This window comes from Ornithodoros turicata, chromosome 1 (assembly GCF_037126465.1).
Source record: "Ornithodoros turicata isolate Travis chromosome 1, ASM3712646v1, whole genome shotgun sequence".
Lineage (NCBI taxonomy): Eukaryota > Metazoa > Arthropoda > Arachnida > Ixodida > Argasidae > Ornithodoros > Ornithodoros turicata.
Window position 1 is genome coordinate 227,360,956 of NC_088201.1, and position 22,823 is coordinate 227,383,778.

The window sequence follows — 22,823 nt, forward strand, 5'->3', positions numbered from 1 at the left end:
TCACCGTGTTCGCTAGGCCTAACACCGGCGACAGATTAGACGGTTAGATATCGATACAGGATCATCAGTTGAAGCCCAATTCCGAGAAATGTATATGACGATGTACATAGCGTAATGTAAGAGTAGTCCTTGAAAATTTTTTGCAACGAGATCCCCGCTTCACTGCGCTTTTTCGTCGTCAGTTTAGGTGGCATTAAGGTGTCATGGCGGCCCACTTGGTAAAAAGCAAACTAATCAGAGGCGCGAAACTGTGATTGACAGGCCAAGCGTCTTTTTGTGACTCTTCCCAATCGCCATACTCCCTTTTAATATACGACTCCTCTAAACACCGGGCGGTGCCGCCCTTAGCGAAGTCATTGGAGATTAGGAGGAGAAGGACGATAGTGGGACCTAAGTGTTAAAGGGACACTCTCGACCCCTTGATGTTAGGTAAATAAGCCTCATCAGGTAATTCCATATATCTTTCCAATGTACCATGCAAAATATTCCGTTTATATTTGACTCGAATGTATTGAATGTATTTGTGTAATGAGTTGTAATGTAATTGTGTTGAATGTATTTTTTAACTTGCGTCTTTTGCCCCCGGGTAAAAGCCGCATTGCGAACAGTCGTGACGACTGGTGCGTCCTCTTCCGGCCCTTGCGGCGTCTGCTCGGCTCCTCTCGGCGGGTGGTGTGTTGTGCTTTGTGCGTCGCCGTACTTGGTTCCCATACTTTCAATACACATGACATTCCTGCTTTTATTAGCAATGACTGGTTACTGCATATGTGACGGTTTTGTTGAGGGATCGGGCATACGTGTTGATTCGTGCGTAGTGGGATCAAGCAGGAAAGCACAACGTGCGTGTCGTTTTTCAGGAGGCCAGTGGCTTTTGAAGTGACAACTAAATGTGTTAAATTAAATAGATTTGGTCAACTGAAAATAAACATTTTTCGGGCGCGTTACTCTGAGTTCAAGTTGAACACCTGCATAGCAAATGTCACACGCTACATAGTTTGAAATAATATCAGTTATTAAACCAAATCACCAATCCCAACTGGGTCAAGTCCCACGTGAAGATCTCACTTCGTGCTTCAACCAATCGCAGACTGTTCTTGTGTTGTCTTGCACAATTGTAACGTTAGGAACAACGGTGACGACACGGAGAAATCGAAATCGGCTATGGGTAAACCTTAGGGTTTGATTCTTTTTCTTTTCTCCCCCAAAACGGCAAAGCTTTCGCCCTTCGTAGTATATGTGGATGGCATACGTGTGAGCACAATCGAATGCAGCAGCAATCCCAACACCCTCCGGAGCTCCAGACTGTCGCTTTGAGCGCTGTGTTCGTCCCAGTTATTGGCAAAGCCATTGCAGACCGCGTGACAAGGAGCTGTCCTTTCAAGAAAACAAGGTCTATGTGTGCTGTGTCCTGCTCTCAGCTCAGAACAAAAAAGGAAGCATAATTCACACAAAAAAGAAGAGAAATTAAAGTCCTGGTGGACGTACTGCTGGACGGGACGTTTTCCTGGAATCCAATAGTATGGAATATTATGATGGAATCGTATGTATATAATATACCATGTTCGTCTATAAATGGAGCGTATCTCGTATAACTCCCGTTGTTTACGTCTCTGTAGTGCACGTGCGAAGTGTACAGAATGTCCTTATATCGAATAGAGTCACAGAGTAGTGTGGTACGAACTTCATTGTCAGCTTGTCAAGGCTCCTGTGTAGGTAACAATGGATTTCACCAACATTACACGGATGCTTGGCGCATAGTTAAGCCAAAGACTTACACAGCTGCACAGTGGATTTCGGACAATAAATCGGCGTTAAGAGGCTCTCTCGGCACAAAAGAATACCGACCTTGTCATCCAGTCATGAGAGCGTTGGTCTTCTTACTCAGCAGTTTTGTGGAAGCCCCAAAAACCGGCGTTGTTTCGACAGATTCAAATGGCTTTAACTATACTGCGGTATGTTTTACCGATTATTAAGGATAAAACGGGAAAGGAGGAACCCTAGTTATATATATATATACGCTACAAAATTTAGGTTCGAACGACCAGGATGTTGAATATAGATAGGAGAGAAAAGACACCAGAGACTGAAGTAGGGAGTAGGGGGAAGTTAGCTGGCAGTTAAACTAAGGGTCTGGGGAAGTCTATGTTTCGGCGGAAGCTCCGCCTTCGTCGGGACTGAGACGTCTCAGTCCCGAAGAAGGCGGAGCTTCCGCCGAAACGTAGACTTCCCCAGACCCTTAGTTTAAATGCCAGCTTAATAAATAACTTCCCCCTACTCCCTACTTCAGTCTCTGGTGTCTTTTCTCCCCTATCTATCTATCTATATATATATATATATATAGCATATTGCGTTGCCCGTGAATTTTCTAGATGCAGCGGTCGTGTCTGATGCGTAAATATCTCCCGCTTCTTCAGTAAAGTTATCTGGAAGATTGAATTTCTCCACAGCGCTCATACATGGCGTGCATGGGATGAAGCAGAAGAAGTACGTCACGCGTTCATGATCTTTCATTCTGTGGATGTAGTACGATTCATTGTGCGACCTCGTTTTGCAGAAATATCCGCCTCAACATAAAGGTAAGTTCAATCGAAGTCATTGGTTAATTTATTAAGGGAACGCGATCGTGGAAAGTTATCCAGTCGAATTTATAGCGGTTATCTCTAAACACGAAAAGGAAGGGCTTTCTCCTTCGTCGACGCTTGATAGATGATAATAATTCGGGGTCTACGTCGCGAGACAACTGAGATTATGAGCGAGCTTGATAGAGACGACATATATGACGACGAGATGTTGGAACTGGCTGTTAAGCACAACATCTTGGTCCGAGTTAGAATTGTCCCAGCCATTCGTGACACTCAAATCTTCATCCTTCTTTCGTCGCCTTTCACGCTTGAAATTATTTTGGCTTCTTTCTACTTCCCTTTGGTGTCTTCAAGTACGACCTTGGAGTTTCTAAAATCTTCATTTTGTTTTTGGTTTGAGAAGCTTCCGCTTCAGTCGCTGTCTTTGTGATTAATTTGTTTGTTCAAGCAATCTGAATTAATTAATCCATTCTTTATCAAACAGTGCTGGTCCTGGGGTTTCTTCAACACTGAGTTAGCCTCGAACATTTCTTTTGAAATTTTACTTGAACTGTGTCATCAGGTAAGAAATGTTCACTTGTATATATCTCAAATATATCTTGGACACATCTCGTCGGGTAGCGTCTCGCAGTTGTGCATGAGCAACAGGAAGTTAACAGGAGGTGGCTTAAATGCTCAAGCTCAGCTTCCCCGGTGGAACATCTGGGATAGATAAGCGCAACGAACTTCAGCATTGCTGTTCGCTTCTGACTCCTGTTCGCCTCTGACTCCACTGTTAGAAGGGTGTTGCTTGGATGTTACATGAGATTGCAGATATCCCCTTCATTGGCAAGGATATCTGCGTCAACGGTTGATGCGTTGGAAGTCTGCAGTGTGCCTAAGCGTAGGACATGTGCACACCCCAGACAATGGCTAAGGCCTCTTTGTGAATTGTGAAGCCTAATTCCTAAGCTGAATTGTGAGTAGTTCTTTTCCGCCGTTTTCAGAGTTGACGAGAAAAATGCTATTGGCCTTTCCGTCCCATCAGGCTCTTTCGTGAGACCGTGCCGAGGCCACTTGGTCTGGCATCACAATATGAGTCGGGATGGTAGCTGCGGATTGCAGTGCACGAGTGTCACATGCAATAATTTCTTTAGCTGTTCCGAAAGCTAGCTTGTAGTCTTTTGTCGACTTCGCCTTTGCAGATTTTTGGAAAAGTGCGTGCAAGGGTCGGAAAAGGTTTGCAACTCTTGCCAGTCCCTTTGCATTCCCTTCCATTCTGGCCCTTGTTTGTCCGGAATAAGATCTACCTTGTAATTAATGAGCATAACAAAAAACGCAGTTGGCTGACGTTTGGGGTGTTGTAGCTTCAAGTACAGCACGATTATTGTCTTTAAGCCTTCGCTGCTGATCTTGTATTCGCAGCACACAATGCTGTCCTGGAAGAAGGGGGAGTTCTGCAGGTTTGCTTTCAATCTAAACGATTCCAAGCTCCTAAGGTCTTCCGAAAGATTTTTGTAGATCTTCATTTTCAGTGGTACCACTCGCTGATATGTCTTCTTGCGTTCCATGTTTCATAAGACCGCCCTGTAGAACGTGTTCGATGGTGCGTTGCGAAATCGCGGGTGCGGGAGCAATGACAAGCACAATTCTGTTATACCGGAAGATACCTTTTCCCATATTCATGTTTAGCAAATTTCCTGAGTTCTCATCCACATTCCATTTGTAGGAATGTTTGCCGGAAGTCAATTTTTGTGTATCTCCGTCCACCAGTTAATTTCTCGAAAATGTCATCAACCAGTAGTGAAGGATACTGATCCCCAACTGAGTGTTGATTGACGGTCATCTTGAAATCTCCACATATCCTGACTGTCCGATTGGAATTTACTACAAAAGCTATGGGAGTAGCCCATTCACTGACATTGACATTTGTCAGGATACCTTCCTATTCTACTCACTTCAATTTGGCAAATACTTTTCCTTTAGTGCATGCACCACTGGACGAGTACGAAGGAACTTCATCATTCCTTCGTCGCCTTTCACGCTTAAAATTATTTTGGCTTCTTTCTACTTCACTTTGGTGTCGTCAAGTACGACCATGGAGTTTCTAGAATCTTCATCTTGTTTTTGTCTTGAGAAGCTTTCGCTTCAGTCGCTGTCTTTGTGATTCATGTGTTTGTTCAAGCAATCTGAATTAATTAATCCATTCTTTATCAAACAGTGCTGGTCCTTGGGTTTCTTCAACACTGAGTTGGAGCCTCGAACATTTATTTTGAAATTTTACACTTCGACACTTCATGGATGTAGTTTTCAGTGGAATGCAGTTGAAATGTTTCGACTAAACACATATTGGGGCAATAGAATACTCCGACCATGTCCATGTTCATTGAAATTACATGACCCTCAATACCTGATTCTTAGCAAGTTATGACCTCGTCCCAGAAACACTTATAAGCCTTTACAAGAAACCTTTTATTCGAAGCACTAATGATTATCTCGACTTATTGATTAAACCACTATAGTTCTTCCGTTTCGGTCTTGCTTATCCATTACTGTGTGTTAACCTGTAGCCTTCAGACACTAAATGTTTGCCTTGCAAAAACCAATTCCCTCAACTGTTTTCTTTTTTTTTTTTTTTTTGCAAACCAGATGACAGCCATGTCCGGTTCTACCGCGGCACTGGGTAAGTACCCTTTCATGTCGACAGTATAATGGCTCCTGCCTGCGCTCGAGGGTTTTATTCCGAACCGTAAGCTCTTGGGGGCGGAGGAGAGTTGCACAAAGATAGGGGAGCAGGTACATTGTAAGAGTGGTACACAAGGAAAAAAAGTTAGTGGTGTTGCAAAACATTTGTGGGTGTTGGAAGTGTTGTAGGTGCGGATAAATCTGCTTGGCTGTGCCGAATATGATTTACTTAGGAGCATCGCCATCTACATCCTCGTACAGGGCTGTCCAACCACTCCCCCTTTCAAAAAAGTACCACATTGCAGCGTGGGTGGTGAGCTCTGTACCACTGAAAATTCCCTTCAACATATTTATAAGCCTGCACGTCATGTTCATTGCGACGTGTAAGAAAGTAGCATCGCTTTTGAGGTTTGCCATAAAATCAAAGGGTTACGCGGACCAGCTTATCATTGAGCTAACCTTGAAAAAAAAGTGTGATGTTAAACGGTAGGACCGACTTATTTATTTACACATGGTAACAAGACTATCGTGCACGAGACTGCACTTCAGGTTACAAAAATACGAGCATGCTACAGGAACATATATAAAGTTGACGGGGGAGTTTTAGCATAAGAGGTTAACAGGTTCATGGAAAGGATGCAAATACAGGTAAAAATGAAACGAACATAAATACAAACGCAGGGGATGATACCCCTGCGTTTGTATATATGTTATTTCAAATTTCAAAAGTTCGTAGATCTGCTATTGCGCACAACAGTATAATAACCACATCACAATACTCAACTCACTCAGTCGACTTTCACGACAACACAATATCGCTAGAGAACGACAACCTCATCACAAGCGTGCACGAAAAGCAAACTAACAAATAACACTTTCACATTAACAGTCACGACCCGCGCCACTGTAAGGTTGGGACTCGTATTGGACAGAGTGTAAAACTGCGCTGAATTAATTTCTAATGACTCAGACTATGCTGAGAAGCTCACTTGCTTAAAGAGACCACCCAGACTTCGTTCAATCCGAACTCCGTCGTAAGGCACTCACACTGGACTGAAACGAGGTTCTGGAACACCGAAAAGATCCTAACACGAGCCAAGTAAGCTTAATCACTAGATATTTATAAGCACATCCAAACATCAACGGCATTATACGGAAGCACGAGCGGCTCCTCCAGTGCGGTGACTCACCTAGGAGTATCCAATACAGACGCACAAAAAATCCTAGCAGACTCCTGGGTCAACGCCAAAATCAGTTAAACGGACACCCTGTATAACAAAACACGCCCCTGCAACCTCCCACGCTGCAAAACATGCAAGCACATTCAACACGGTAGCCCCAACAAAAGCACTGCGAGCAATTACACTCACTCTGTTAGCCACGCATTGATGTACAGAATCACCAATGTCATATACCGCATTGAATGAGTCGACTGCTATATGCAATACATTGGTGAAACCGGCTAATCAATGAACAATCGCCTTACCAGCCACAGAACCGACACTTCTACAACACTCCGCAAAGCAGCCCCCGACAGTTGAAACATTATACAGGGTGTGTCACATGTCGTGTTATTTCAACTTTGTAAAGTAGAAAAACAAAACGGCTCAACAGAAAAATAGTTGGGTAAGCGGCTACCTTCCGGGAATGCCATCTGCCACCTACTAAAATTACTTTAGACGACTTTTAATTGAAATGAATTAAATTTTTAGAATTGGACTCGAAAACTTACCTAGTAAATAACGTTTTTGTTGCTAAATCAGATAGACAATGGTTGAATCAGCCACACCCACTGCAAAATATGTTATGTAGTACGGCGGATATGTCCAGAAAATTCGCTCGAAAATTGGCGCACTGAGTCGGCGTAAAACAGTGGTGACCAGGGGCGACCAGGCTGAACTGCGGGTGATAGGTTTAGTGACGGTTAATGGCGATGAACCGAAAACGAAAGCTCAAGTCGCGCACAACCGATGGCGGTGCTGGTGATGAAGATTACGCTGCTGCTACAGCGCAATCCCCATGGCGGATGACAAAGCCGGCGACGAGGGATGATGGCAGCGGGAAGGTCGGGCGCCGGACTCAAGGAAGGCAGCAGGCGGACCCGAGGCGCGGGCGGCCCGCGCTGCTCGAGCTGCTGGGCCCAGTGTACTCGACGTGAAGGGGTGAAAGGCAGGAGACACAAGTTGAGCGCATAGGGAGGGAGGGCGAAGCGGTCGACACAGGCGGTGCCGACTCCAGAAATGCGGGCTCGAGCCTGTCGATGGCCATAGTGTCGGGTCCGAGCGGGACGTCCAGCCTGAAACAACTAGCCGGCTCGTGAGATGACCCTGTAGGGGATGTGGTAAGGTGGCTGCAGCCTAAGGTGCGCACCGAGTCCCGACGGAAGAATACGTACGTACATTGAGGAAGGGCGGGACACACGAATATACCTGATGCGGTGCCCGAGCGGGCAGAAATGGTCCATGTACGAGGAGGGGTCGGGCAAGAGCGGAGCCGAGAGGGTGAATAACGTTCCGGGAAGGCGGAGCGGTCGTATACCATGTGGGCCGCGCTGCAGCCGTCCTGGTGGATCGCCGCGCGAAGGTCAAGCAGGAGGAAGCGAAGACGTACGGACCATGTTGTGGTCAGTGGCGCAGAGGGAAGCCTTGAGCTGCCGATGGAGGCGCTCGACCAGGCCGTTGGCAGCAGGATGGGAGGCTGTGGTTCGAATGTGATGGGTTACGAGGGAGCTGCACACGTGACAGCAGAGGGCCGATTCTAACTAGCGTCCTCTGTCCGTGGTGACAGTGGACGGGACGCCGAATCGGGAAACCCAGGAGAAGATCAATGCGTGGGCCACTCTTTCTGCCGTGATGTCAGGAATCAGCGTTAGCCTGCGGCCAGCGCGTAAACCGGTCGATGTAAGAGAGGGGGTAGCGGTAGACCTTCGCCGGAGGTGCGACTAGGTCGGTGTGTAACTGGTCGAAACGAGCATCTCGCGGAAGGAACATATATATGTTTTGTACTGGAGCAGGCCGAAAAACATATGGGATTATTATTCGTAAGATGATGTCCAACAAGTTTTCGAAGCTAGCGCGAGCGCTGAGCCACGAAACTCATGTCCCACCATCCTCGCCATGTTCATCACGTCCATTCCGCAACTCTGGGCCGCTGCACTATTCCCCCTTGCAGAAAGATGTTCATGTCCTGCGAAGGGTATCAAAGAGGAATTTGCCGCGTATCATCGAGGCGGTAGTAATCCGGTACCATACGTACCAGATTGACGGTCAGAAGAAGAATTGGGTACTTTGCTGATGCGATCTAGGGAAACATATATTGAATAAGGGGGGGGGGACGCACTGCTGGAGGAATCAACTTTACTGGTACAGACCCCTTCCCCCTTCCACGTATCGACGTTAAAGTCGAACTTTTGAAGGGTGCCAGGCAATTTAGTTCGTTGGATCTCGTTTCTGGCTATGGCCAAGAGAAGCTGGATGAAGCATCACGACACATTCCCCCGCCCCGGACAAGAATGAGAAGGTAGTGAACTTGCCCTCACCGTCCAGCGCGAAGGAGCTCCAGTCGTTGTTGGGTTTAGCGTCGTATTAACGCCGGTTCACCAGAGATTTCGCCACTATCGCCTCTCCACTGCATCGTCAGCTCGAAAAGGGCACCGCCTTTGCGTGGACCGAGGACTGTGAGGCTGCTTTTGCCCACCATAAACGCCTTCTCACAAGCGCGCCAGTCCTCGCTATCGAGACTTCAGCCTTGCCCATCATTGTGGACACCGATGCAAGCGACAGCGGTTTAGACGCTGTTCTATCATTAGCGAAACGCGACCGAGCGAGGCATAGCTTACGGAAGTCTAGCCCTAACTAAGCCCGAGATGAAGTAGAGACCCACACGCAAAGAGCTGCTCTCACTTGTCTATTTCATTCGCGTATTCCGTCATTATCTTCACGGCAAGGAGTACGTCTACAGGACCAACCACAGTGCACTACAATGACCCCGGTTCTTCAAGGAACCAGAAGGCCAGGTTGCACGCTGGCTCGAACAACTCAATGAGTTTCATTTTCGTGTTATTTACCAACCGGGAATACAGCACCGTAATGCCGACGCCCTGCCGCGAATGCATGGCTCGTCTGCGAATTCGCGGCCCACAGTACTGTCCCATGCCGATTTATGTTCGCACCAGATGCGTGACCCAGTTCTGTCTGAGGTGATTTGTACCCAGTCGGACGGCGTCACGGCGCCGTCTCTTCAGGCCGAATCTAAGCACTGCCTGCGCCACAAACATTGTTTGGAAATTCTCGACAGCCGTTTAGTGTGGAAGAAGAGTCCCACCAGTCCTCCCGTCCCTGTAGAGCCAAAAACCTTGGTTGCCGAAATGCTCATATCTGCACATGACATCTCCTTCGTAGGCCACCTCGGTAGGGGAAAAAAAAACTTTCGAGAAACTTAAACGCAGGTTCTCTTGCATCGCCATGAACTCCAGCGTCTCCGGCGGGTGTACATCGTGTCTGAAATGCTGCTCACGGAAACCCCCACACGTAACACCCCATGCTCCTCTGAGTCAACCGTATGTGGCTGCAGTATAGTAGTGACCCCTGTGCAGAGGTCCAGTGGCTGACGTACGATTCCCTGTGGTGCTGTTGGTATTTCGAGCGAGCTTGAGGGCGTGAGAGCCGAAGTCGATGATGTAATGGTGTCTGACGAGGAAGTGTGCGATGAGAATGCAGTCACGCGGTATACCACGGACAACTAAACCAGGTAGAAGGGTACTGGTAGTTCCCGGGACAGATATCATCAGGTCATAAACTCCTGGAACATCCAATGGGTTGCCATTGAGGTCGTAAAGAGTCTGGGGTACAGTCGCTTGGGTCGGGAACGCCTAAGCAGTTTCTGCACCGACATCGTAGTTGAGGACAGTCACACTGGATCCCGAGTCTAGCAGCATCCTAACTGGCGATCCTTCAACGGCGCCTGTAATCATGATTGAGGTACCTCCCAGGTTGCCGGTGGACCACTGTATAGCCGTTCCCAGCGAGGCCGAACAAGGAATTGCCGATTAGGTTCCTGTTGCCGGATATCTGGAAAACCGGGACTTGGCTCATCCTCGTGTACGCCGTGTGCAACAGCATGCGAAGTGACTCGGATTGCCGCAGCGGTAGCACACGGGGACGTTTGCAGGGCGTGCAATTTGCAGAGGTGGCAAGGGCATCAACTTTCCTGTCCAATCCAGCTATCGCTGATGCAAGTCCCGCCAGTGGATCTGTCGTGGGTGTGGCTTGTGACACGTACGCCACTGTGTGCGATGCAGCGGAAGAAGATAGCGGAAATGGGCGAATAACTGCAAGACTAATAGAAAAGCATCGGCTATTTGAAAAGCATCACCAAGCGTTCCAGGGATAGCAGAGGTGACCTTGTCTCTGGTGGCAGAGTCGAAGCCAAGAATAAACGCATCTCGTACCATGTTATCTCTCATTTGCGGCGAACAACGGGAAGAGCAATAACTTCCGCTCGTCGGTCCAAGAACTACCTGGAGCTCAGGCGAGAAGGTGCTTCTCCTAGGATTGGAAGTCCCCATCTCAAGAATATGTGTCGGGTAGAAGAAATTGCTGAAGTACTGACGTGTTTTCAGCTGCCATGTCACTAAGAGGAATCCTACCGCTGCAACCAAAATGTAGCAAGCCGAAAAAGTTGTGGGTTTATTCTTCGTCCGACTGGGATGTCCAAGCCCTTTTTTGAATCTAGCACGAGCGCTGAGTCACGAAACATACGTCGCACCGTACTCGCGATGTTCATCACGCCCATTTCGCAACCAGACGGCCGCTACAGTAATATATAGTAAATTATTTGCCGTGCTGCGGAATATTACGCATAAATATTACACAACACTTGTGTCAGGGATCGCTAGAAAACGTTGTACTCGACTGGCTTCATGCAAACGTGATACTTTTTCCCAAAACAACTGACACGATAAACGTATAAAATTATCGCCAAATATCATTGAGTAAGTTTGCTGAACCTCACTTCCCATATTATGACTTACCGTGATGAAAACGACCTTCTATTTGTAAATTAATGCGTGTTCGGCAAGAATCGTTCTCATTTTATTTCTTCAAAATACGCACCTCTTCAAGAGAGCCCTCCCGACTGGACACCTTGCGACAGCCGTCTCGCTTCCGATGCACGATGTTTGCAGAGTGTTGGAAGGTAAAAGTTCTGAACGGGCGGTCGTTTGAGCTCGGCATCAAACATGATGGGTGAGATGTGTTGTGCTTGGCGATAGTGACACAACGAGTATCACGTTTGACTGCAACGAAATGTTGCAGATTAATGTTTCCTCGTTTCGTTAGCATTAGAAATGGAAGAGATTGCATAATGAGACGAAAATTATCCTCTGGACCACTGCTGTTCAGATCTGAGTTTTAGTTTATTTCGTCGTACATCAACCATTGCTTCTTGGATCATTCTTGGAAGTGGATTCAAGCCACTTGGACGGACGTCGACAAACGCGAAACAGACACGTTGCTCAGTGATGTCCTATTTTGAAACACGGTCATTTTCGGACCCTGCAGATATATAGACATTTTTAGATATAAACCCTGGATTTTTAAAGCTGAAACATCGTGGCACACCCGTGACTTCTTCCTGTGGACATCATTTCTGGTGGATGCTGACGCTTTCATTTTAATTTTTATTCCAGAAACGCAAAGCGCTCAGGTGTCGGCAGCTTCCGACTTGGGTATGTGAAAAACAGCGACGTAGCGATGATTTTTTTTTGGGGGGGGGAGGGGGGGTCTATGGGGCATGTTTTCAATGGGTTCTTCGGTACAATATTTATACGAGAAAAATAAAGTTAGGACAAGGAGGCGCGAGAAGCTCGCTCTTCGTTCACTTCTTGGTTATCACGTGATCGAGTGCAGTCGTGTCTGATATTTCAACGAAAGGAGTGATGCTGTGGTATTATCGCTAGCTTGTAGACATCATGCTAATTCTGATTATACACCTGATGATAATTCTACATTGGGACAGGGGGATGTCACCCTTATCTCCCTTGCCCAATAGCACTCCCAAAGGAACGTTTTCGGATCAGGGGTTAAATCCCCCAAAACTTCCCCTCTTACTAACAGCGTTGACACATGCTTTGCACAGAATCAGCGGCTATTCCATTCGATTACGTCGTGATCGTCCAATCTGTAGCGACAGTTCTACTGACACGAGAAACTGCAGGTTATTTCACATGTAAGGAGTTGAAATTCACAGTTGGGGAAATGAAGAAAAAACAGACAAGGCTATCAAATTTGGCATTTAATTGCAACCTGCAAAACCAAACGAAATGTATGGACGCGCAGCAAACGCACAATTAACAGACATGACATCGCATATCGACTGTCTCAACGGGTAACTGGGACTTTCATGGGTCGAGAGTACAGAGGGGATTTGAGCTATTGAGGAAGTGCTTTGTGGTGTTGCGCTTTTGTGAGCAGCCTATAACAACAGTTACAACACCACGCACAACCACCCAATAAAAAAAAACACGAACAGTCTGTGGCTCTGGAATAGAAACACGCATAAAGCGCTTTGACTTTGTTGAATGTCGTTGCAAAATCAATATTCTCGCTACATGAGCTCATGAAGCGAAATGATTGGTCTGCGTAACACAGGCAGGAGCTTAATATTAGTAATTGGCTTATGTTTTTTTATGGATTTCCTTCAGACCATTTCAGGCATATGTTGGCACGCTCTAAATCTGCTGCAAGCCATTCAAAATCTGGCGTCAAAAACTCACCCGCACTGTTGGTGATAGATATGCTAATGTCTTACGAGCTCGTCTACGAAGCAGGGCACAGGCTGGCTAGTAAGTTCCAGCCTACTGCGGTGTCGAAGGGAATGAGCAGGCCGACAGCACAGCAGAAGCAGCTGTCTCGTCTAGGAGGCGGACGCGTATCGCGCTGCTGAGAGGAGATCGTCATTCCGTACTTTTACGCCTTGTGACTCCCCGCAATAGACCATTGACATTCTCCCCCAGCTACGCTGAGCAGGGCTAATGCAGCGTTCGCTCTGCGGGACATACCTCTCTCCAAGCTACTGCATTAGTTAATCGAATAAGCCTTGGTGTGGTTTTCTACAGCGCAGTGGCGTTACCGCTTGAGACAAGTTGACTCTCCCCAATGCTGTCACTGCGGTGCTGTAGCGCGACCGCTCCGCCAGTCACATTAATTACATTTGCATAAATAAGATAACAGCTCATTCATTACATAAGTTATATTTCATTTGGTAAAGCGACTTGAACGGACATAATAACCAACAACAGGAAACAGGCACGTTGCTCAGTAATATTGTGTTTTGAAACATGGTCATTTTCAGACCCATTATCTTTCTAGGATTGAGACCCTAAGTTTTGAACGCTGCAATTTGGCGGCATAGCAGTTGCGTCTTTTTATGGACATCGCGTTCAGGGAGATGCTGACACTCTGTCTTTTTAATTCATATTTCAGGAACGGCAAGTGCTCAGGCGTCGGAGCCAGTTATAGGCCCGGGTACGTGATGGACAGCAGCAAATATATTTCGGGAGGGGTTCTATGGGAATGGTGCACATGAAATGAGAATGTCACCCTCATTTCATTTTCTGAACACATTCTCAAACATTCTCACTGGCTTTGCCAGCAGTAACAGATTCATTGCACCAATTGAGCTGCCATTGCATTCAATTGCACCGTCAACGTCCCAAGTGTAGCGACAGCGTGTACTGACATCGGCAGTGTCGACTATATACCATCTAAAGAAGTGAAATTTACATTTGAGAAAACTACGAAAGACCTCACACTCGTAAATTTGTCAGTTCATTTCATGCTGCAAAAGAAAACGAGATGCATTGCGGCACAGCGAACGTCCCATGAACAAGCATGGCATCCCATCTTCAGGGTACTAAGGGGTAACTGGGACTTTCGTGAGTCGAGAGAGTAAATAAGGGGGGATTGCGGCTATTGAGGGAGTGCTTGATTCGGGTGTTGCGCTCTTCTTGTATTTTCCTCTCATTACATTACACTTTAGGAAACCTGTGTCAGCATAGGTTCTAACTGAGTAGGAATTTTATCAACTCCAAGCTACGGTACATATTGACTTGACAGACTACCATGAGGATATGTAAGGAGGAGGAAAAAAAACTCTGGGAAGGACAGGGAGGAGACACATAGATAACATGCAACAGCAAATACACTGGGGGTACGCCGGGCATGAGGTTTGGTGCTCCGGTGAATTAAAAAAAGGCAATACGTGGCGTCGAAATGGAAATATGCATCAAGTGCTGTATGTTTATTGAATGTCATTGTGAACTCAAAATTCGAGCTATGTAAGCTCGTGGAGCGAAATGACTGGTCTGCGTGACAATGGCAGAACATTAGTAATTAATGGCATTTCGTTTTTCCTGGGTGTTCCTCGGGCGCTTTTGATACATATGTCGGTGCATTTCCCTTAGTAGTCGCGCCAGGATGCACATTATCTGACTACGTCAGAATGGTGACAGACGCACTGCACCGATTGAGCGACCATTTCATTCCATCCCATCGTGAAGGTCCATAGTGTAGCAATAGTGTCTGATGACATGTGCACTGTCATGATGTGCACAGTTGAGAAGAGAGTAAGAATGCCACCAGGCATCGCCTCCGAAATACGCCGTATGACCGCACAGCAAACGTTCCATGGACGGACACAGTATTACACGAGTCGAGGATGTAAATAAGAAAGGGATGGAGGGAGTGCTTTATCAGTGTTATCGGAGTGTGTTGTGCTGTTCTTGTACGTGTTTGCCTCTTGCATTTCAATACACTTTATGAAACAATATATTAACTTAACGACATTATCTACTGACATGTTGACCATGGTTTTGAAACCGTCCACAGATTGCGGCACAGATCAGCGGTCCATGCAGTGTTTTTCAAATAACATACGGCTTCTACAAGTGTAGCATTTCTGCGCAAGCAGCATATGTTGAGCGGGAAATATATACTCGCAAAAACAATTGATAACTGCCATTATGGCCGTTTTATGACTCATATCCCACAGCCGGATGAATGGTCCCATGAGAATATGACGCTGATGGAAACGTTAGAAGAGTTGCAGATTGTGCGCAGTCCACAAGTTCTGATTGACTCACTCATTTACCTGTGTTGCTTAATGCATTGCATTTGGTACCGCAGAAGTTGCTCCCGCTCCTGCTGAACGTCCTGATGAAGTAAACCTCGTCGATGAAGGTGAGTGCGAATATGGTTATCGCTACTTCTTCAGTGAGCAACTCCCTTAGGTATCTTATCGCCCTACTACATCACGACATACAGTGTAACGTCTTCGCCACCTGCATGTTAACTATCCCGTGCAAACAGTGGTTTGAAAACCGAAGCGAATATGAAGCGAACAACTGATTTGGATAATCGAATACGAAGCGAATAAGTCTAGAACCGTAGCGAATAGGAAGTGAATAGCTGCAAAATGGACCGGTTTGCCCGCATAGGCGGAGTGGAAATCAAGAGCGAACGGAAATGTTAGCAGATAAATGATATGTTTAAAATAGGTCTACAAGCGCCAAATCTCTGTTAGTATCTATTGAGAAGGTAGTGAAGTAGGTGAGGACGAAATGGTATTTCACCACCATTGTTCTGACATAATAAAGGTCCAATCTGGACACGAAATGTGAAGTAAAACAGGCCTTGTCAGATGATTCCTTATATCGTTCCGATGTACCATGCAAAATGTTTCCTTTATATTCGACTCCAAGAATTTGTAATGCAATTCCGAACTTGCATCTCTTGCCCTCGACTGAAAGCCGCACTTGGAAAAGTAGTGACGTCAGGAGCGTTCTGTTCCGGCATCATCTAGGCTCCTCTGAGCGGGCTGTGTCAACACCACCTACATACACAAGGCCCCTCCGCAGCTCCGTGACGTCACCCTATGCCGTCCGTCGGCAAGCCAACAATGGCGTCCGCTTGCTGTGGTTGCGTTCGGCAGAGATGCTATTTCGAAGACGAATTCACCCGTTTTCGCGATGTGAAACAGCGAACGAGCGTGTACTTCCGAAGAATAGGATCCTACTGCAGTGTCTGTGCCCATAACTTACGGAATAATTGAGTACACAGAGGCAAGCCCAGCGACTTACAACTTCTGCTGTTAAGAGTGCACGAAAGTACGAATGAAGGTGAGTTGAACAGCTTTACTACTGGTTTGGACTGGTGTAGCTTTTAATACTTCCTCAGGAACAGTTCTAGAACGGTTTTTCAACAGCATACTTCAAAATACGTGCAAAAGTTGTACTTTGAGGCGTACAATTAGAGTTTTTGGATGCAACATTGACTACGTTATGAATGGCACCCATAGAACGCTGTGATCAAATGGCACCATTACCGGCCTCGGTGGCTCAGTCGGTAGCGTGTTCGCCTTCTGATCCCGAGATCGCGGGTTCGAACCCGGCTCAGCAACTCGGTGTCAGGGTACAAGTTGCTTAGACACGCCGTCTTCTGCGAGGGACGTTAAATAAGGGGTGCCGTGTGATGAGCTTTCATCGCACGTTGAAGAACCCTCAGGTGGGCAAACGCAATCCACAGACCAACAGCTGTGGCGTCGCTCATGATCTGAGTTGTCTCGCGACGCAAACCCCCAATTATTATTACTATTAATAAATGGCACCATTAGTATTCACCTTGTAGAGTTTTATCTTTTGTTTCTGAGAAGATGCTTCTCCCTGTGCAACTGATCTGTCGCAGCTTAAAGGTCAGATATGCCGATTTTGAAGTGCCGCAGAACTGAGCGATACTCGCGCTGTGTGTTCATTACCGAACACTGAATATGTGTGCGAAATATCTTGCTCCAACTGTTCGTAGTTTTTTAGAAAACAGTTTTTTTAGTTCCCACGCCCGGCCGTCAGACCGTCGGCAAACCCTGCGCACGGGCGCACCGACGTCACTGCTCTCGGTTTATCTGTCTTTGGCTTGGCATGGACTCTTGGCTTGGCTGCTTGGCTTCTTTCGTTTCCTCCTCTGTGCATCGTACATAAGCGAACAGCTGTTATGTTGTTGCTAAGCCGGAAACAAAGCATGTGAATGTTTTTTTTTGGCACAGCGTCGTTGGGAAAGTGCACTTCCTTGTTCTGACCTTGCCTTTTATGGGCTGGAGCGATATGAATCGTAAATATGCCACGGCGAAGTTGTCGAAGATGCGAGAGTGCTACGCTGTTAGAACAATTCATCGGTGATTCAAGTGTTACCTATTATAAGCTGCCAAAAGACCAAGCAGTGCGAAGCTCTTGGCTGACAGTGGTGCCTGCTAATTTCCACTGCAAGGATTTCGTCCACGAATGTTATCATAGGTTACGCGCGACTCCAGAGGCAATTTGGAATCTCGGCACGAAATCGTCTGATGAAAATCTGAGGTGCCCGACGCATAACATTTTGAACGTGCCACGGAGGATCAAGGCAAAAAACGAGAGCAAAAAATGGTAAGTCGAGGTTCAGATATAAAAAATAGCGAGCTTAATGAATCGATTGTGCAGCTGTCCTACTGCGCTTACTCTGATATAACCACGATTAACAACACAATAGTACTATTGATAATCTAACTTCTGAATTATCACAGGTGCACGCTGAAGGCGGAAATGAAGCATGATCTGGCTTGCATCTGGTCATGAAGAAATTGCTGACACGTTAGTTGCAGTCCACCTCCACCAACAGGTATGACAATGTGATGTTATAATTTGAGTATTCATCTATGTTCAACTTTTCATGTGCACTCGCATGCAGACATTTTGACACCACTTTTAAATCTGCCCTCAAAGTTACAACCTGTGCTTCCAGGGTGGAAAACAAAGATCGCCATTCCGATTAGCTGCTATCTCCCAGTTCAAGCACTTTTGTGTCTGGACACTGGTTCCTGTGGATGGGGTGGTACAAGCTTTACTGTCTGATATAGAAGGTACGTTACATTAGTTCAGTTAATTTGTCTTTTGCACATTTTTGTTACTGTTAGCTGGATTACTGTTGGACATACAATCCTTTGACACACCGAAGCTGATGTCGCCTCTGATAACATTTTAGAATTTTCAGTGTCATCAACGTCCATTGAGGAAGGTGCCTTTACTATCTGTGAATCTTCAACTGAAGAATAGCCCAGAATTCATGTTAACATTGTCTACTCTTATTAATTCACTGTCTGTTTTCTGAGAGCTAAGAAAAATGGAAACTATTTATTTGTCACAACTTCACACTGGATACTGGTGTGGTACTGGCTTGACATGTAAGCTAAAATACCTGGATTCTACAATAATTGTGTTCAACTTGGTGCATTACCGTGGGCAATGCCACATTCACTACATTTTTAGTGGGTCCGGTGCACAAATACTGTGTGCATACTGCATACATACATACTGTTCGATAGGCAAAATACCTGAGCATTGCTGTGTAGTCTTTTTACCCAAAGTCCATACTCTTACTGCAATGTCACAGTACGTAGAACAGCAATGTGCAGGTATGCTGCGATAGAGATTCACAACAGAAAGAAGACTGTTGAGAGCATCTAAATTTTAATGAGACGAGACTTTCGTGCACAAGGCTGCTCTTGTCAATGTCTGACATGAAGTTACAAAATCCCAGAATATATAAAACATGTTGTAATGTAGAGAGCGAGAGGTGGTACAGACATAGATAATTATATAATCATATATAATAAAATAAAAAGGGGGTACAACTGCCCCGTCAACTCAACTCGACAACTCAATAACTCTACTTATTCTCTACCTTACAACATGTCATATATTCTGGAATTTTGTAACTTGATGTTAGACATCAAGAAGTACAGCCTTCTGTGCAAAAGTATTCTTTCTGTTGTGCACAATCATTATGCAGTAAATGCAACTATCCATTTCTTGTCATTAAATGCTTTTCCTTTCTTTCTTTCTTTTTTTCTGCAGTGATGAGCATCCATAAGGACACATGCCAGAAAGGGAGTCTCTTTGGGATGACAAACCCTCATCACCTCATGAGGATACAATGGTTGACGAATGGTTCTCAAGCACATCGAAACTTCCAACAAATAATTAATGAAAAAGCCAGTCAGTGCTAGCACCAGGAATTGAACGTGGGCCATCCTGCTACCAGTCAGAGGTGTTCAGTGGTGTAGCCACGAGGGGGCTAGGGGGTCTCGAGCCCCCCCTACCTGCCACGGACCGACCCACACAAATCGTGCAAATCCGAGAACATAATATATGGGGGGGGGGGGGACCAGTGTGACTATCGCGAAAGTTCTTGCAGTTCATGGCGTCTATCTAAGAAGCATTCTTGAATGGTTTTCAAAGTATGAGCTTTTCAAAATACTTCCAATCTCGTGACACCACTTCATTGGTCATGACAGCCTATACATGTAATCGTACTGTGAACATCTAAATCAACTATTTTCGTTCCCTTTTTTAATCCTCAGTTTGAAGTGTGCACAAGTATGTGTGTGTTGTCGACACAGGATCAGCGGGGGGGGGGGAGTATTCGTATCGAGCCCCCCCACCTTTGAGGTCGGGCTACGCCACTGGAGATGTTACATTTCAGGCGCTCATTGACTTTTGGTGAATTACTTGTTGACTTTGTCCCAAGGTGGAGCTCGCTACAGCTCATTTGCTATCTGTTAATGTTGTGGCGTGTGTTGCGTTTTTTTCTTTGTGTGTTCCAGACTCAGAACGGTTAATTTGGATCAGGTCAGGTACGTTTCATTTAGACATGGCAAACATAAAGTGGTGTTTCTCAACACAACTTAGCAGTGGTCTTCATGCATTACTGATACAGGCCATTAAGCGTGAATAGAAACCGAGCCAGAGCAGCTGATACACAGAGAGAACATAGCCCGTGTGTGTTTGTCTTTTCCACCGCAGCCCCTGGGTTTCCTCCCTGATGGCTACACATGTCAGGGATAGGTTTCAGAACCGGTAGTTCCCGCCAAGTGTGAATTGCTTTTCAGGGGATCATCACGCTAGCAGATTAAACATATGGTTTAAATTATTTGCAGGACAGGAATTGCGCAGCTTCACACAAATACTACTACTACGACGTAAGAGTGGTTTAAAATCTATATTTTTTGTGTTCCTGACATTATCGCAGAAGATGTAGTATCCACTATGATCCTTTATGTGGGGGGTATGTACAGTGCAATCAACAGATGCTATTTACAAATCTGTGTTTTCTACTGTGTTGAAATGGGGTAGTTTGTATCTGAGAGCCATAGTGAAACACAGGCCCTCGAGAAACATGGCAACACATTGCAGGGACTCTGGATGCTGCCTAAATTTCCAGAACACACAGCTCAAGGCAGCGGTTAAATAACAAGTGGTTAGAGAAATCAAAGATAGTTGCATCCGTAAGCAGTCCGCTGTTGGATTTGCTTCTGTCAGAGATACGTTATCTCGAAGGGAACGCACGGACACACTCAGAATGATACTAGGGCTGCCTGTAAAATAGAATGAGGAGAGGGGAAGATATATAACCTTTTTCTTGTCTGTTATTCTATTGGTTAAATTGTCATTTTCTTAGCAGCATATGTGTGTATATTCCAGAGTCTGCTAATAAATATATCAGTTTCAAGCTAGCAGTCGCATTGTAGATGTCTCATCCTGTCCTTGGTTGCTTGTGGTTCACTATGGCCATGCTTGCTAATGCAAAAACAGAAAACAAAAAAAGACAATAGAAAAACACGGAAAGAGCGACCTAAAAAGCTGCCTGTTCTAGTGCTCACATCGAGGCAATGCAATGAGGTAACATGTTCCATTCATGAATTGTGCATAGTAGTACATATCACAACGGCAACTGCAACGGCAACCGATTAATCAGATTTTTCTTAAGTACTTTGTTTTTTTTTTAGCTTTGTTTGCACAGTCTATTATTGGAGCTTTATGTGATTCCCCTCTTCAGATACTTTAAGATTGCTGATGCTGTGCAGTTTGTTAATTTTGAAACTGTACTGTGCTGAGGTACAAAAACAGAATTGTCATATCTGCATTTGAGCACATAGGAATAATTTGTAAGTACTTTACTTGTTGACATTAATATTTGCACCAGGTCACAACATTGTTGATTTATGGAAAATGTAAATAAATATATTTATTTGCTTGCCAAACAATGCACAAATGTCTTCTTTTCTAGTGAGATATTCCCTGTTCACCAGACATAAATGTGGAAAAGTTAAAGGGGCACAATGATGGTAGAGTCTAGCGTTGCTTTTTGCCACTTCACATATATGCACTGTTATTCGTGTGCACATGTAGGAATAGGAAGGTAGAGGATGCGCATAAAAAATTTCGTATGCAGGCACATATATGGTATGGTTCAGAAGATTAATTAGATGATGTCAAAGCATATATAATTGTGCTTCATGTGCAATGGGTATGCTAACGGATTGCTTCCATGAAGCCTTTTTATTTATTTTTTATAAATTCTTTCTATAAATGTTATTTTTGATTTTATATAAATTTCATATTACATATTGTATACTTATATTTTTATAAATTTTATACTAAAAACTAAAGTTACACAGCCCCTGTAAGAGTGCCCTTTGCAAATGGTTTGATAACGTGTCTCGAACTGTAAAGGTAAGAGGCAATCGAGAATGCTGCAGACAAGGTTGCAACTTACATATTGCTTATCATGTCCTACATACAAAGTGCTTTGTACAATAATTCCTGAGCACGGAATTAATCCCGAGGCTGGCCAGTGATGTCACCCACGACGACAAGTCACATAACTGCCTTTAATACTTTTACACCCCATGGGCTGAGTTGTGAATTGAAAGAGCACTCTACAGAAGGATAAGGTGCACCTGATTTCTAGGATCTATGCTATGCCCTAACTCTTCAGACACCACATTTCTAAGTGGCAATATGTGCTCTGGTACTTCTTTTGCGTCTGCATAGTGTGCAACCACATGGCTACTGGAGCTTTCGTGTGCATGTTTTTGTGCGACAGTGTTCATTACAAACAATATCCAGATGTTAGACATAAAAAGCAGTAGTTTGTAGGGTACCACACAAGGCAGCGTGACATGGGGGTGCGTGATTCAAAGAAAGCTTCTGGAAAATGCACAGAATCCCACAAAAAGTTTAAAATGTGATTTGTATTTCGTTTTAAGTCTTTCGTCGTTACATATCATCGTCGACGCTGTTGCACATTGATAAATCGTACGTAAAACTTGTCCCATAGCAGTATGCGGTTTCTCAAATACATAGCACAATTTTCCTGCAGTAATAAAACGCTGTCGGCACTTTCTTGCTGACACGGCTGTCGAAACGTCAGCCTCTACAATGGGCAAGTGCTGTAAAGGGGCTAACGCAGACGCGACTTGATACAAATTGTACGTGCTCACAAAACACAAACGACATATTCCAGTCACAACATCGCACAGAGGTTGGTTCGCGAGTGAGTTCGCAGCTGCTGCACTGTTTACTTATCGCGGAACGGTGGAACCCGGCTGTCCGCCATCTTCAAGCACAGATACGTGAAGCCGCGAGAAGCCGTAGCTGAAATCCACGGACAAGTACGAAGGCGCGTACAAGTCACAATGCCCGTTCGGGCG

At 45.4% G+C, this 22,823-nt stretch overlaps 2 long non-coding RNA genes across 2 annotated transcripts; both read left to right on the top strand.

Moving 5' to 3' along the window:
- The first annotated feature begins 2,488 nt into the window (after positions 1-2,488).
- LOC135377109 (uncharacterized) lies at positions 2,489-15,483 on the top strand. Its single transcript, XR_010418037.1, has 6 exons — positions 2,489-2,576; positions 3,067-3,144; positions 5,211-5,244; positions 11,935-11,973; positions 13,730-13,771; positions 15,431-15,483. It is a non-coding gene; the product is annotated as an uncharacterized LOC135377109 (long non-coding RNA).
- A 1,999-nt stretch (positions 15,484-17,482) lies between these two features.
- LOC135377110 (uncharacterized) lies at positions 17,483-19,351 on the top strand. The gene is made up of 4 exons (XR_010418038.1): positions 17,483-17,718; positions 17,856-17,950; positions 18,074-18,191; positions 19,186-19,351. It is a non-coding gene; the product is annotated as an uncharacterized LOC135377110 (long non-coding RNA).
- Positions 19,352-22,823: the final 3,472 nt, after the last annotated feature.